The following is a 16,592-nucleotide window of genomic DNA, read 5'->3' as shown; positions in this document are numbered from 1 at the left end:
TCAAATCCCTTATGATTATATAGTGGAAGTGAGAAATAGATTTAAGGGCCTAGATCTGATAGAGTGCCTGATGAACTATGGAATGAGGTTTGTGACATTGTACAGGAGACAGGGATCAAGACCATCCCCATGGAAAAGAAATGCAAAAAAGCAAAATGGCTGTCTGGGGAGGCCTTACAAATAGCTGTGAAAAGAAGAGAAGCGAAAAGCAAAGGAAAAAAGGAAAGATATAAACATCTGAATGCAGAGTTCCAAAGAATAGCAAGGAGAGATAAGAAAGCCTTCCTCAGTGGTCAGTGCAAAGAAATAGAGGAAAACAACAGAATGGGAAAGACTAGGGATCTCTTCAAGAAAATCAGAGATACCAAAGGAACATTTCATGCAAAGATGGGCTCGATAAAGGACAGAAATGGTATGGACCTAACAGAAGCAGAAGATATTAAGAAGAGGTGGCAAGAATACACAGAAGAACTGTACAAAAAGATCTTCATGACCCAGATAATCACAATGGTGTGATCACTGACCTAGAACCAGACATCCTGGAATGTGAAGTCAAGTGGGCCTTAGAAAGCATCACTAAGAATAAAGCTAGTGGAGGTGATGGAATTCCAGTTGAGCTATTCCAAATCCTGAAAGATGATGCTGTGAAAGTGCTGCACTCAATATGCCAGCAAATTTGGAAAACTCAGCAGTGGCCACAGGCCTGGAAAAGGTCAGTTTTCATTCCAATCCCAAAGAAAGGTAATGCCAAAGAATGCTCAAACTACCGCACAATTGCACTCATCTCACACTCTAGTAAAGTAATGCTCAAAATTCTCCAAGCCAGGCTTTTGCAATATGTGAACCGTGTACTTCCTGATGTTCAAGCTGGTTTTAGAAAAGGCAGAGGAACCAGAGATCAAATTGCCAACATCTGCTGGATCATGGAAAAAACAAGCGAGTTCCAGAAAAGCATCTATTTCTGCTTTATTGACTACGTCAAAGCCTTTGACTGTGTGGATCACAATAAACTGTGGAAAATTCTGAAAGAGATGGGAATACCAGACCACCTGATCTGCCTCTTGAGAAACCTGTATGCAGGTCAGGAAGCAACAGTTAGAACTGGACATGGAACAACAGACTGGTTCCAAATAGGAAAAGGAGTTCGTCAAGGCTGTATATTGTCACCCTGTTTATTTAACTTATATGCAGAGTACATCATGAGAAACGCTGGGCTGGAAGAAACACAAGCTGGAATCAAGATTGCCGGGAGAACTATCAATAACCTCAGATATGCAGATGACACCACCCTTATGGCAGAAAGTGAAGAGGAACTCAAAAGCCTCTTGATGAAAGTGAAAGTGGAGAATGAAAAAGTTGGCCTAAAGCTCAGCATTAAGAAAACAAAGATCATGGCATCCGGTCCCATCACTTCATGGGAAATAGATGGGGAAACAGTGGAAACAGTGTCAGACTTTATTTTTTGGGGCTCCAAAATCACTGCAGATGGTGACTGCAGCCATGAAATTAAAAGACGCTTACTCCTTAGAAGGAAAGTTTTGACCAACCTAGATAGCATATTCAAAAGCAGAGACATTACTTTGCCAACAAAGGTCCGTCTAGTCAAGGCTATGGTTTTTCCTGTGGTCATGTATGGATGTGAGAGTTGGACTGTGAAGAAGGCTGAGCGCCGAAGAATTGATGGTTTTGAACTGTGGTGTTGGAGAAGACTCTTGAGAGTCCCTTGGACTGCAAGGAGATCCAGCCAGTCCATTCTGAAGGAGATCAGCCCTGGGATTTCTTTGGAAGGAATGATGCTAAAGCTGAAATTCCAGTACTTTGGCCACCTCATGCGAAGAGTTGACTCATTGGAAAAGACTCTGATGCCGGGAGGGATTGGGGGCAAGGGGAGAAGGGGACGACAGACGATGAGATGGCTGGATGGCATCACTGACTCAATGGACGTTGAGTCTCACTGAACTTCGGGAGTTGGTGATGGACAGGGAGGCCTGGCGTGCTGTGATTCATGGGGTCGCAAAGAGTCGGACACGACTGAGCGACTGATCTGATCTGCTCTGAGTCCCTTCTGCTTCTGTGTTGTAGGAGAAGTTGTCTAATTAAGATTTGACAATGGCTGTGCAGTTGTATTTAAGGCTCAAGAAAGGATGCCCAGGCTAACTACAACACAAATACCAGAAGTAAAATGGTTATGTTAATTCCTGCAGAAAGTCCCAAAGTAGGGGAATTTGATAATCAAAAAGGGCAATGAAAACAAGTCTGAAAAATCCAGCTGAAACTCTTGAAGAGGTGCATTTCTTGAGCCCAGTCATGGACTATTCAATCTGATATATAGTATTTAAATAGTTTAAGCAACAAAGGCTTGCTCTAGCAGAACATCCCTCTCTTGACTAAGTAAGCTAAGAGGCAATCCTGTGATTTTAAAGACCCCTGTGATTATGTTGGGTCTACTCAGATAATCAAGGAAAACCTCTCACTTAAAAATCCTCAATCATATCTATAAGGTCCCTCTTACAACATGAGGCAAACTATTCATAGGTTCTAGGGATTAGGAAGTGAACATCTTTGGGGGCCGTTATTCAACATCCATGCCACATATAGAACACATTAGTTTCATCCAAAAGTCCCAAGGAATCTGAACATGTTACAGTATCAAGTCTAAAATCTCATGCAAGTGTCAATAGCTCAGAAGTCCCAAATCTCATTATCTAAATCATCTAAATTAGGTAGCTGAGTTCTGGGTACATACCTTCCTGGGGAAATTTTTCTCTCCATCTCTGGACCTGTGAGGCTGGGAAATAACTGATTTGCTTCCCAAATAAAAGTGTGGGACAGGCACATGGGTGTGGGTGTGTGTTCAGTCACTCAATTGGGTCCAATTCTTTGTGGCCCCATGGACATGTAGCCCACCAGGCCCATCTGTGCATGGGACAGGCAAGAATACTGGAGTGAGTTGCCATTTTCTACTCCAGGGGATCTTCCCAACCAGGGTTTGAACCCATGTCTCTTGTGTCTCCTGCACTGGAAGGTAGAATCTTTACCATGAACACCACCTGGGAAAGCCCCATGTGATAGGCATAGAACAACAGTTATGGATATTCTTATCCAAGAAGAGAAAATGAAAGAGACAATGGAATTACCCTTTTAAGCAATTTCAAAATCTAGCTGGGCTAACACTTATCAGGTTTCAATGCTTGTGGAATAACCTCTGTGGCCCATGGCTCTGCTCTCAAGAGTGGCTCCTTCCTCTTTCAGGAGAAAGAACAAATTTTTACAGCCCAGCATCTTTATCTTAAATCTACATAACATATAATCACATATACATAATAAAATGCAAACAATTCAAAAGTGAATGACTAAAGATCAAATATCCTTATGCCTATGCCACCCCAATACAATCTGCTTCTACACTGGAGTTGTGAGTTCTATCTTATTTTTCCAGATATATTTATGCCACCTTACACAGATAGATAAACAGAGACAACTTGTCCTGATATTTTAAATATTATAGGAAAATGGCATTTATCAGTTTCTTGGATAATGTCTTCTCTATGAGCTACAGGAAGACAAATTTCCATAGAATGTGCCAAACAGATGAGGTAAGAATTATTTAATTTTTTAGGCAATACTAAAGAAAAAGATCATAGAAAAAGCAACGGAATTCCAAAAAACAATCTGCTTCTGCTTCACTGACTATGCTAAAGCCTTTGACTGTGTGGATCACAAGAAACTGTGGAAAATTCACAGAGAGATGGGAATACCAGACCACCTAACCTGCCTCCTGAGAAACCTATAGGCAGGTCAGGAAGCAAGAGTTAGAACTGGACATGGAACAATGGACTGGTTCAAAATTGGGAAAGGAGTACGTTAAGGCTGTAGTTGTTACCCTCTTATTTAACTTAATGCAGAGTATATCATGCGAAATGCTGGGCTGGATGAACCACAAGCTGGAATCAAGATTGCCAGGAGAAATATCCATAACCTCCGATATGCAGATGACACCACCCCTATGTCAGAAAGCGAAGAGGAACTAAAAAGCCTCTTGATGGAGGTGAAATAGGGGAGTAAAAAAGCTGACTAAAACCTCAACATTCAAAAAACTAAGATCATGGCATCTGGTCCCATCACTTCATGGCAAATTAATGGGGAAAAAATGGAAACAGTGACAGACTTTATTTTCTTGGGCTCCAAAATCATTGTGGATGGTGACTGCAGCAATGAAATTAAAAGATGCTTGCTCCTTGGAATAAAAACTATGACCAACCTAGACACCATATTAAAAAGCAGAGACATTACTTTGCCAACAAAGGTCCATGTAGTCAAAGCTATGGCTTTTCCAGTAGTCATGTATGGATGTGAGGGTTGGACTATAAAGAAAGCTGAGTGCCGAAGAATTGATGCTTTTGAACTGTGGTGTTGGAGAAGACTCTTGCGAGTCCCTTGGACAGCAAGGAGATCAAATCAGTCAACTCTAAAGGAAATTAACCCCAAATATTCACTGGAAGGACTGATGCTGAAGTTCCAATAGTTTGGCCACCTGATGGGAAGAGCCAACTCATTAGGAAAGACCCTGATGCTGGGAAAGACTAAAGGCAGGATGAGAAGGGGATGACAGAGGATGAGACATTTGGATGGCATCACTGACTTAATGTACATGAGTTTGAGCAAACTCTGGGAGATAGTGAAGGATAGGTAAGCCTGGCATGCTGCAATCCATGGGGTTGCAGAGTCAGTTATGACTGACTGAGTCAGACTAAACAACAACAAAAAGAAAATATCATGATTTCTATTTTTATATAAGGTTGCAAAACAGTTCACAGTATCCTAATTTATTTTTTTCTGTAATAATCATTTTTTAGCCCTATTTTTGCTAACATCTTACCTGCTTATTTATCTCAAGGACAATTTCTAGTATCATTCAGAATAAAACACGTCATGGATATATCAACTCCCAACCACAAGTAAGACTGCAGTATTCATGATACAACCCATCTATTTCTTTAACAGCAGAGGCTCAATAATTTAAAATAGAACTGGCAGCTAACACAGAAGTGTGACATCAGTGTTGGCACCAACAGATGAGTTTCCATATCGGTTTTTAGTCACACTCTCGGTTTTTCCTCTCACTGCCCTGGTGTAAAATATTCTTCTCTTCTTTCCCTCTAACAGGTGTTACTAAGAGTCAGTTTTCATGCTATGTATTCTTTGTTGAATTTCTGAAAGATGTTTAACCTTAACAGAATTTATGAAGAAAGGCTTCTCTGTGGGAACTAAATGTTATTTTACATCAGTCATGTCAGGATTCTTATGGTTATTTTCCATTCTGTGCAATCTTTCGAGGTCTTTAGCACCATAAAGTGGGAAGGGCTATGTATTCTAACAATGCTGGCTGTTCAAATTGCCATTTCCACTATTTTTACATTTTTCAATTGTGTGGAATGTAACCTAATACAAGTTGTCATAAACAGAATGTACTGTGTTGGAAAAAAAGTTCAATCAGACAAACTAAAATATTCTTGCTATTCTTCATGCATTTGTTATGTTGTGTGAGAATTACTGACCTCAGGAAATAGGGAGAATTTACTGAAAGGATCTATGTATCCAATTTAGTGAGTAGAAGTATAGTAGACATTTTAGTAAATTCAAAAGAAACCATATAGTTCTGCACAAACTTATGAAAAGAATGAAATAATTCCAAAAAGGGAAAACAAACAGAAAGATGAATGTTCTCTTGCCCTTTAAGGAAGAGGAAATCAACAATACTAAAAATTTAGCCAAATGGAATTAGATTCCCTAACATCCACACTAGGGCTTCCCCAGTGGCTCTGATGGTGAAGAATCTGCCTGCAATGCAGGAGACTCAGGTTCAATTCCTGGGTCAGGAAGATCCCTGAAGAAGGGAATGGCTAACCATTCCAGTATTCTTGCCTTGGAGAATTCCATGGACAGAGGAGCCTGGCAGGCTGCAATCTATGACGTCACAAAGATGTGAGAGAGAGAAACTTGAAGTGATCCATTTTCAAGGCAAAGTAGCCAGCTCTGAGTGGAAACGTACTAACAGTTAAACTTGTGGACATGACAAAATTGAGGCCTGGACTCTTTAGATAAAAGTTAGGATTGAGGGAGGGAGATCAGACTGGATCTTAATCTAAAGAGACAGGACTCCACCCACTGCCTGTGCCCTGGCTCTAAACTTGCCTAAATAGAGTTGCAGACGTGACACCATTCAAGCACCTGGAGGGTCCCTAAGCAAAGAGGATGCTGGGGAAAGGGATAAACTAGCAAGAAAGTCTTTGTTGAAAACTGCAGATGTAAGTTGGGAATGGAGAAAGGATACCCTATATGGAAATAATGAAACTTAGGCAACATCCAGGAAGATTGTACACCCCACAGTACTCAGCCAAGGAGGAACTGGAGGGAAAGACCTATGTGTTAGGGAACACACTGCTTGTTGTAACCGCCCTTGGTGTGCCTGCCCACCAGACACCCAATCTTGCAAGACTGTCATTAAAAGTCCTGCTTTTACCACACTTCGTGTCTCAGAATCCATCCCTTGGTTTTGGGCTGGTGAGCGTATTCCTCACAAAGAGACACAACTGAGTGACTAACACTTTCACTTTAATATCTACACTAACAAACATAAATGAATTAAATAATACTTAGACTGGGGCAGAATTAAACACAATCCAGGAAACAGCACACCCTGGAAAGTAGACAATTCAAGTGATACATAAATGGCTGATATAAGCCTGTACATTTGAGAAAGCTCTGGCATTCCCCAGACCTGTTCAGTTCAGTCGCTCAGTCGTGTCCAACTCTTTGCGACCCCATGAATCGCAGCACTCCAGGCCTCCCTATCCATCACCAACTCCTGGAGTTCACTCAGACTCACGTCCATCGAGTCAGTGATGCCATCCAGCCATCTCATCCTCTGTCGTCCCCTTCTCCTCCTGCCCCCAATCCCTCCCGGCATCAGAGTCTTTTCCAATGGGTCAACTCTTCGCATGAGGTGGCCAAAGTACTGGAATTTCAGCTTTAGCATCATTCCTTCCAAAGAAATCCCAGGGCTGATCTCCTTCAGAATGGACTGGTTGGATCTCCTTGCAGTCCAAGGGACTCTCAAGAGTCTTCTCCAACACCACAGTTCAAAAGCATCAATTCTTCGGTGCTCAGCCTTCTTCACAGTCCAACTCTCACATCCATACATGACCACTGGAAAAACCATAGCCTTGACTAGACGGACCTTTGTTGGCAAAGTAATATCTCTGCTTTTGAATATGCTATCTAGGTTGGTCATAACTTTCCTTCCAAGGAGTAAGCATCTTTTAATTTCATGGCTGCAGTCACCATCTGCAGTGATTTTGGAGCCCAGAAAAATAAAGTCTGACACTGTTTCCACTGTTTCCCCATCTATTTCCCATGAAGTGATGGGACCAGATGCCATGATCTGTACTTTGTAATAAAAATTAGGGAACATACACAGTGGAAGCAGTAAACAACACAATGACAAGAGAAAAGCAAATAGGCTAATTAAAAGGAAAAAACTGAAAAAATCCAGAATTTGTTAAAAAATAGGAGCAAAAACTAAAAATATGAGGAAAACATCTTTTGAAAGAAGGACAGATACAAAAATTCCAAAAACATAAAAACCACAGCTACAGGATAATGTGTTTTGAGTTAACAAAAGTCTCCAGTTTTCAGAACCAAATGATTCAACTTACCAGAAAAAATATTTTCTTGTTTTATCCATAAGAATTCAAAGTTTATTAAGAATAAAGGCTTACAAGAATTCTGTCCAGGAGAATATTCCAAGAAGAATTCTGAGGCTGGACTCAGGAGCCATTAAGACTTTAGCTCCAATTCTAGTTAAAAATATAACTTTTACCTAATTATTTAACATTTTCAGATATTACTTTTTAGAAAAATGAATTATTCTAGAATTTGTAGAACAAATTGACAGCATTTTGTTGTTATAAAAAGAGAAATAAATAAAAATCTTTTCCAATGTGGCCTGCCTTTTCTGGAGATTATGCTGAATGGACTATTTTATTATGATAAGCTAAATAATCCAAAAGTTTCCACACACTGAAAAACTTAATGGTTTGTGAAAGGCAGAATCTAGAATATGAATTATATTAGATGATCTATATGGTCATTTCCATCTCTAAAATTCTATGACTGTTGTGTAAGATAGATATAATAGTTTAAAAATGTTTAAATTTAATGCAATTAAAATATAGAATGGGTAATATGTTTAATGAGTTTATTTAGTTGTAAAGGAAGCTGTAAAAATAATTTGTTAAACTCTCCTCCCTTTGGCCTTGGCAGGCACTTAACATTTTGATTAAACAGTAAAAGAAGTCTATTGAAGAGCAAAGGAAACCTCAAGTTGCTTAAGGCCAGCAGCACTCTTTGGGCCCATGTTTCTCTACATTTCAATGTGATTTTATTATATAAGGTTTAAAATGTTTACACAAGGCTTCTGTTTAGGGGAACAATTATCCTATCTTCACTTTTATGATTTCTAACTGCCACATTAACTGCACTGGTATTGATTCAGATAATAAAATGCAATCAGTAGTCAATGAATTGGATAATTTTCTTATGAACGTGAGGGCCTGGTGTATTTGCTTTTATATCCATGTTTTTATATTAGCTCCCAGGACACCTTTCTTTCACAAATCATTAAGTTTCTCAGTGTGTGGAAACTTTTGGATTATTTAGCTTATCATAATAAAACAGTCCATTCAGCATAATCTCCAGAAAAGGCAGGCCACACTGGAAAAGATTTTTATTTATTTCTCTTTTTATAGCAACAAAATGCTGTCAATTTGTTCTATAAATGCCTGAATAAACATTTTTAGGAAAAATATTTAGGCATCATGACTTTTACATGTTTTTTCTCAATCCCAAGCCAATAGATTTATGTAGTAAAATTCTTCTCATAACCAAAAAACAAAAACAAAAATTAAAGGTCTCCATATAAAAAGCTGTGTTAGGAAAACAATAAACGTCATGGTGTAAGAGCTTTTAAAATTTGTAGCAGACACCCATCATGAATTTTCACTTTTGAACATGAACTATCCACTGTTTCTGTTCAACCACTTTTATGGCAGCTATGAACCTAATTTGGTGGGCTGGAAGAGAGAACTCTGGTAAGACTCACTCTTAACCTTCTCTGTCATTTCTTGAGGCATATTTTACGAGTCCAAGTCACATGAGGCTGTAACATCATATGCATATACTCATCTTTCCACCACCTTCACTTGAAAAGTTCCATGGTCACAAAATTCAAAACTGAACACAAAAACCCAAACTGGACAAAAACCAAAAAACTGAACCAAACTCAGGTCTGTTCTTCATGTGTTCATATGGCATTCAGTTTCTTTGAGTTCAGGTATCCATGAGAAAGACCTGAGCAAGGCTTAACAATTTTGCCTCACTCTGGCTTCTTATGTAATCTGGTACATTTGCAAGAAGAAACCTGGTAGGCTTGGCTCAGCTGCTCCCGTGCTTCTCGTTTATTTGGTCCACTGCAGAGAGGATGCTTGAAAATCTGCATCTTTGAGGGTGGAGTCCCAGTAAAAATTCCACCTACGACTATGGGGATAAAGAGAAGTTCATTGTGCCCAAAGGTGTAATTGGTTGATAATCTTCAACCCAGATATATTATAATTACTATTATATTTTGAACTTTAATCACTCCTATACATATCTTCCTGATGAACTATGGAATGAGGTTCCTGACACTGTACAGGAGACAGGGATCAAGACCATCCCCATGGAAAAGAAATGCAAAAAAGCAAAATGGCTGTCTGGGGAGGCCTTACAAATAGCTGTGAAAAGAAGAGAAGCGAAAAGCAAAGGAAAAAAGGAAAGATATAAGCATCTGAATGCAGAGTTCCAAACAAGGGCAAGAAGAGATAAGAAAGCCTTCCTCAGCGATCAATGCAAAGAAATAGAGGAAAAAAACAAAATGGGAAAGACTAGAGATCTCTTCAAGAAAATTAGAGATACCAAGGGAACATTTCATGCAAAGATGGGCTCAATAAAGGACAGAAATGGTATGGACCTAACAGAAGCAGAAGATATTAAGAAGAGGTGGCAAGAATATACAGAAGAACTGTACAAAAAAGATCTTCATGACCCAGATAATCATGATGGTGTGATCACTGACCTAGAACCAGACATCCTGGAATGTGAAGTCAAGTGGGCCTTAGAAAGCATCACTATGAACAAAGCTAGTGGAGGTGATGGAATTCCAGTTGAGCTATTCCAAATCCTGAAAGATGATGCTGTGAAAGTGCTGCACTCAATATGCCAGCAAATTTGGAAAACTCAGCAGTGGCCACAGGCCTGGAAAAGGTCAGTTTTCATTCCAATCCCAAAGAAAGGCAATGCCAAAGAATGCTCAAACTACCGCACAATTGCACTCATCTCACACGCTAGTAAAGTAATGCTCAAAATTCTCCAAGCCAGGCTTCAGCAATACGTGAACTGTGAACTTCCTGATGTTCAAGTTGGTTTTAGAAAAGGCAGAGGAACCAGAGATCAAATTGCCAACATCCGCTGGGTCATGGTAAAAGCACGAGAGTTCCAGAAAAACATCTATTTCTGCTTTATTGAGTATGCCAAAGCCTTTGACTGTGTGGATTACAATAAACTGTGGACGATTCTGAAAGAGATGGGGATACCAGACCACCTGACCTGCCTCTTGAGAAACCTGTATGCAGGTCAGGAAGCAACAGTTAGAATTGGACATGGAACAAGAGACTGGTTCCAAATAGGAAAAGGAGTACGTCAAGGTTGTATACTGTCACCCTGTTTATTTAACTTATATGCAGAGTACATCATGACAAACGCTGGGCTGGAAGAAACACAAGCTGGAATCAAGATTGCCAGGAGAACTATCAATAACCTCAGATATGCAGATGACACCACCCTTATGGCAGAAAGTGAAGAGGAACTCAAAAGCCTCTTGATGAAAGTGAAAGTGGAGAATGAAAAAGCTGGCTTAAAGCTCAACATTCAGAAAATGAAGATCATGGTATCCGGTCCCATCACTTCATGGGAAATACATGGGGAAACAGTGGAAACAGTGTCAGACTTTATTTTTCTGGGCTCCAAAATCACTGTAGATGGTGACTGCAGCCATGAAACTAAAAGACACTTACTCCTTGGAAGAAAAGTTATGACCAACCTAGATAGCACATTCAAAAGCAGAGACATTACTTTGCCAACAAAGGTCCATCTAGTCAAGGCTATGGTTTTTCCTGTGGTCATGTATGGATGTGAGAGTTGGACTGTGAAGAAGGCTGAGCACCGAAGAATTGATGCTTTTGAACTGTGTGTTGGAGAAGACTCTTGAGAGTCCCTTGGATTACAAGGAGATCCAACGAGTCCATTCTGAAGGAGATCAGCCCTGGGATTTCTTTGGAAGGAATGATGCTAAAGCTGAAACTCCAGTACTTTGGCCACCTCATGCGAAGAGTTGACTCATTGGAAAAGACTCTGATGCTGGGAGGGATTGGGGGCAGGAGGAGAAGGGGACGACAGAGGATGAGATGGCTGGATGGCATCACTGACTCGATGGACGTGAGTCTCAGTGAACTCTGGGAGTTGGTGATGGACAGGGATGCCTGGCATGCTGCGATTCATGGGGTTGCAAGGAGTCGGACACAACTGAGCGACTGAACTGAACTGAACTGAACTGATACATATCTTTCTGTTTTGGCAAAATAAGGTATTATAATAAAAGGGGTTCCCTGGTGGCTCAGACGGTAAAGAGTCTGCCTGCAATGCAAGAGACCCAAGTACGACTCCTGGGTCAGTAAGATCCCCTGGAGAAGGAAATGGCAACCCATTCCAGTATTCTTGCCTGGAAAATCCCATGGACAGAGGAGCCTGGCAGGCTACAGTCCAGGGTGTCACAAAGAGTCGGACATGACTGAGCAATTTCACTTTCACTTTCTAATAAAAATCCATCTTTTTTATTAAAGCCATCCTAGTGGGTGTGATGGAGAAGGCAATGGCAACCCACTCCAGTACTCTTGCCTGGAAAATCCCATGGATGAAGGAGCCTCGAAGGCTGCAGTCCATGGGGTCGCTGAGGGTTGGGCACGACTGAGCGACTTCACTTTCACTTTTCACTTTCACGCATTGGAGAAGGAAATGGCAAGCCACTCCAGCGTTCTTGCTTGGAGAATCCCAAAGACGGGGGAGCCTGGTGGGCTGCCGTCTATGGGGTCGCACAGAGTCGGACATGACTGAAGCGACTTAGCAGCAGCAGCAGCAGTGGGTGTGAGGTGCTATCTTACCACAGTTTTTATTTGTATGTTGATGTTGAATGATGTTGAATGCTTTTTTCTTTTTTAATATGATTACTAGCCATTAATGTATTTTCTTTGGAGAAACAGCTATTCAAATCATTTGTCCTTTTTTAAGTCGGGTTTTTTAAAATTGTTCAATGTCTTAAGTTTTAAATATTTTAGATACTACACCCTTATCAGACACAAAAAATGCCACTATTTTTCCCCATTCTGTATATTGTCTTTTCTCTTTCTTGAGAGTAACCTCTCAAGTAACTGATCTCATTTTTGATAAAGTGCAATTAATTGTTTTGTTGCTTATGATTTTCATGGCCTGAACCTTTGTTTAATCCAAGGTCATGAAGATGTACATTAAAGTTCTAAGAATTTTATATTTTGGTCTTTTATATTTAGTCTTTGGTCCATTTTATATTAGTTTTTATATATGGTATAAGGAAGAAATTCTATGCATGTATTTTTAATCCTTTTCAAATTGAGAAAGGGCTGTTATTCACTGGTCCTCTGAAAACTCAACTATTATAATACAAATGCGAAGGACTCCAACTCTTTTATTCTAGTAAATTCAGGTTTAAACTCTCCTTTGAGCTCCAGATGTTTTCATGCAACTTCTTACTGACAACTTTAATTGGTAACTGAATGCTTTATGTACCTTTCAGTACATGGTAAGACCACATTCTAGGAATACTGACAAACATAATGTGAATCAAACAACCTTCATAACAATCACCGTGCTCCATCACACCACCTACCTACTCACACTGGAAAGCAGATCCAGCCTCTGAACTGTCCCTACTTCCAATCTTACCTTCTTATAGCCCTCCTCTCCAAAGAACCTGATCGACACTTTCAAACACACAACAAATCAAGTCACTTTACTCCGGGAAACACTTCAATGGCTTCCCTGGAGAGTGGTTTTGTCTCTGAGGGGAGAAGTGACAATGTCTGGAAATAATTTTGCTGTCACCATGACGTGGAGGTACTACCAGCATCTAGTGCCTAGAGGCTAAGCATGCTAGTAAACACCCCAAAACATAGGGCAGCCCAACAAAGAATGATCTGACCCCAAATTTCAGTAATATCAAAGGTTGAGACCCCCCTGCATATCACTTGGAAGACAATTCAGAATACTTACCACGGACTAGCAGGCTCTTCATGACCCCTGCCTACCTCTCAGGTCTCACCTCTATTAGTACACCTCTCAGTATTCTCAAGCCAGACATTCTATTTCTTTAACATACAAAACTATCTTCTGCATCAAAATCTTTAAATCTTTTATCTGCTTTGCCTAGAGTACTCTCCACCCAGATTACCCAGATTTTTGCCCAGTTGACTCCGGTTGACTCTTCTTCATCACCAGGCCTTTGTTTGAGCATTACCTTCTCAGATTCAAGCCCTCCCAACCACAGCTGAAGACAGTATATATCAACTGGAGAGGGTATATGAGGGAATCGTAAGAAAAACTGATGATAAAGAAAATGAAAGGATTATAGATCATATTTTATAACAGCAGATCCTGAAGAGCTGAAATATGTAGTGCATGCAGTCTTGTTGAGGCTGAGCAGTCTGGGATTGGCGATGCCATACATAAATATTCACTCTTGGTTGGGAATTGCTGGGTAAACATGGCAGGATGTCAGCAGGAGAGAAGACTGAAATTCCATCAGGATTTAAACCAGACTTGAGGAGTCGTGAGGGAGGTGGAGAAGGTGCCTACAGAGTATGAAAGTTATGAATAGGAAGTCTCTGAGATGCATAGTGAAAGTAAAATGTACAGTAGAGAAACATTCCATAAAAGTAAAGAAACATGGCATGTGGACAATGAGGTACTTCAGAGGCTCGGATTTTAAGGCAGTAATTCTCATTCATGATTATGTACAAATTACAGCTACTCCAGTGAGGATAAACACGTAATGAGATAAAAATTCATGCAGCTAAAGAGATTAAAAAAACTCTGTTGGATGATAAAAGAGTCACCACATAAATATTTAATTCCCCAGTGACAATGACAGAAGATGGCATGAGAAAGCCTCGGATTTTGAGCTGAAGTTAATCAAGAAGATGTTACACAGGACTGAGAGTTCTCGTAAGTGAATTCATATCAGTTAACAGTGGTTGCCTGGACACTTGCTGTATTCAGACTGAATCTAAAGCTGGGTCAGGTTCAACAGGAAAGAGTGAGCAATGGGAATGGAAGGAAGAGACAGTGGTGACCCCTCTTCTGGGTTAAGATAAAGAGTATCTCAGCAGTTGAAAGGTTACAAAAAGTATAACAGAAGGTTACAAAACACCTAGACTTCAAGCCAGGGAGAGATGATAAGCAATATTACCTAAAAGAAAGCACAGTGAAGAACAAACGGAATGTTAACTCTCTTTTCAGATATAACAGTGATGATAAGAAGGAACAGCAGTGGGAGACTATATGAAATAACTGATGGTGAATTGATCAGATTGAGGATGGGGGCTGACGTGTATTCACTTAAGCACTTAAGTAGGGGAGGTGAAATTTTTCAAGGAAATAGGTAAAAGAAAAGACAGACTTTGAAGAATCTATAACTCAGAGACTTCTCTGAGAATGAATTTTAATGTGAAGAATTAGAGCTCTTCCCTGTCTCAGTACCATGCGGTTGTGTCTGGTGATACTGGGGGAGATTATTCCCCTTCCACATCCTCCTCAAAGGGCAAAACAAAAGATTGTTTTTTGTTTCATTGCAATAAATCATATCCCCTCAGACAGCCTTACCCTCTAAATGAAAGCTGGATTTGCCACATAAGTTATCATTAAGTCCCAACACTGTTCTTATACTGTTTTTAAGTTGTTTTGTGTTGATTTCCATTACATAAACAACATCAATGGAAAAACAGAGGATTTGATTATCAGTTAAAATGTCAGTTGAACTTAAAAATCAGTGGGTGGAAAAGCTCAAGAGTCACTTATAATTTTAAACTGAGCAGACAAAGCCAATTGAGTAAATGAAGTGTTGCTTTTAAACACTGCATTTATTTTGTTACCTAGGCTAAGGGAAATGTTATTATGGATGGTCCTTCCAGGACTGAAATCACAGTTGCTCATAATTTCAGCATGTCTTCCTAACACACATGACCCACTTTAAAGGGAAGCTGGGCTGGATGCACTTAAGAGTATCTCACATCAGTAACAAAAAGTTATAAAGGACCTTTGTGATTTTATTCACAGATATGTAACCAGTTTCACATCACATGAAAGATTAATATTCTACCTGTACCTAGAGGACCATAATAGCAATGTCATTGGTGAAATTCACTTGTGACATGAGTGGTATTATTTTTCCAGACGTAAGTAGCTTTCATATAATGAAGTCACTTTTGACAGCGCAGGCTTTCCTTTGGTATTAGTTGTTTGCCAAGCTTTCCCTAAAGCTGAGTCAGGTTCACGTATTTTTCTATCATACAGACGATTACTTCTGAACCCTTGGGAGTGCTGTCAGTGGCACTTTCTCCCATCCCCACACTTGACAGAGTCCTATGGAAGACTCATGCTTATTCAGCCACAGAAAAAACATATTTGGCCATAATGCAAGTTATATTTTCAATACCCAAGAGGCAAAAGAGGCATGTGTATCACTATTCATCTTTTTTCTGCATAATGTCCAAACACATAGCATTATTAAGATATATGACTATAATTTTCTAAGAAATAAAGCATTAAGATAATGTGAAGAGATAAAACACTATAAAAACATTACTACAGGACAGAATGAAATATGACTTATGTTAGTAAGTTCTACATGACATTGCTTATCATTTTATTATTGAGCATCTCTTAAGAATGCATAGCATGCTAAGAGCCATGTGTCTCAATGGAACATTATACAAACATATATATATATATATATATATATATACACACACACTTTATCTGGGAACTTATATGCAAAATAATATGAAAAGGCTATCTTAAAAATCCAACGTATATTGGATTTACTCAACATATATAATAAAAATTCAACTTACTGAAGATTCACTTGAAACTCTGACTTCATCAAAATGAAAAAGCTAAAGACTTTAGCAAAAAAGATCAGAATCTCAATTTTATGCTTCAGTTAAAGATATCAAACATTAGGGAACTGTGAGTTTACTCCGAGTACTTAGTCTAAAGAATGTAATAGGCACTTTCTTGTATGTAAATATATAAATATGTATCTTAGCAGTATAGCTAAAGATAAGTATCAGATAGAAATAGACTATTATAGACTTCTGAATTGTATTTTAAAGATCCATTTCCAAAGT

General features: G+C 39.5%; 1 protein-coding gene across 9 annotated transcripts in view; it reads right to left on the bottom strand.

The window, feature by feature from the left end:
• LOC129643110 (DNA methyltransferase 1-associated protein 1-like) overlaps nucleotides 1-16,592 on the bottom strand; it is a 189,680-nt gene that overhangs the window by 30,383 nt on the left and 142,705 nt on the right. The window contains exon 3 of one of the 9 annotated variants that reach the window (XR_008710091.1): nucleotides 8,113-9,597. The exons of the other annotated variants lie outside the window; for them this stretch is intronic. The gene's annotated coding sequence lies outside the window, so the exon portion shown is untranslated. Of the gene's footprint in view, nucleotides 1-8,112; nucleotides 9,598-16,592 lie in introns of those variants that run through there. 9 annotated transcript variants of the gene reach the window in all.

The sequence above is a fragment of the Bubalus kerabau genome, chromosome 2 (genome assembly GCF_029407905.1).
Source record: "Bubalus kerabau isolate K-KA32 ecotype Philippines breed swamp buffalo chromosome 2, PCC_UOA_SB_1v2, whole genome shotgun sequence".
NCBI classification, from domain to species: Eukaryota; Metazoa; Chordata; class Mammalia; order Artiodactyla; family Bovidae; genus Bubalus; species Bubalus kerabau.
The sequence above is the reverse complement of the archived record's forward strand: the minus strand, read 5'-3'. Positions and strand labels throughout refer to the sequence as shown.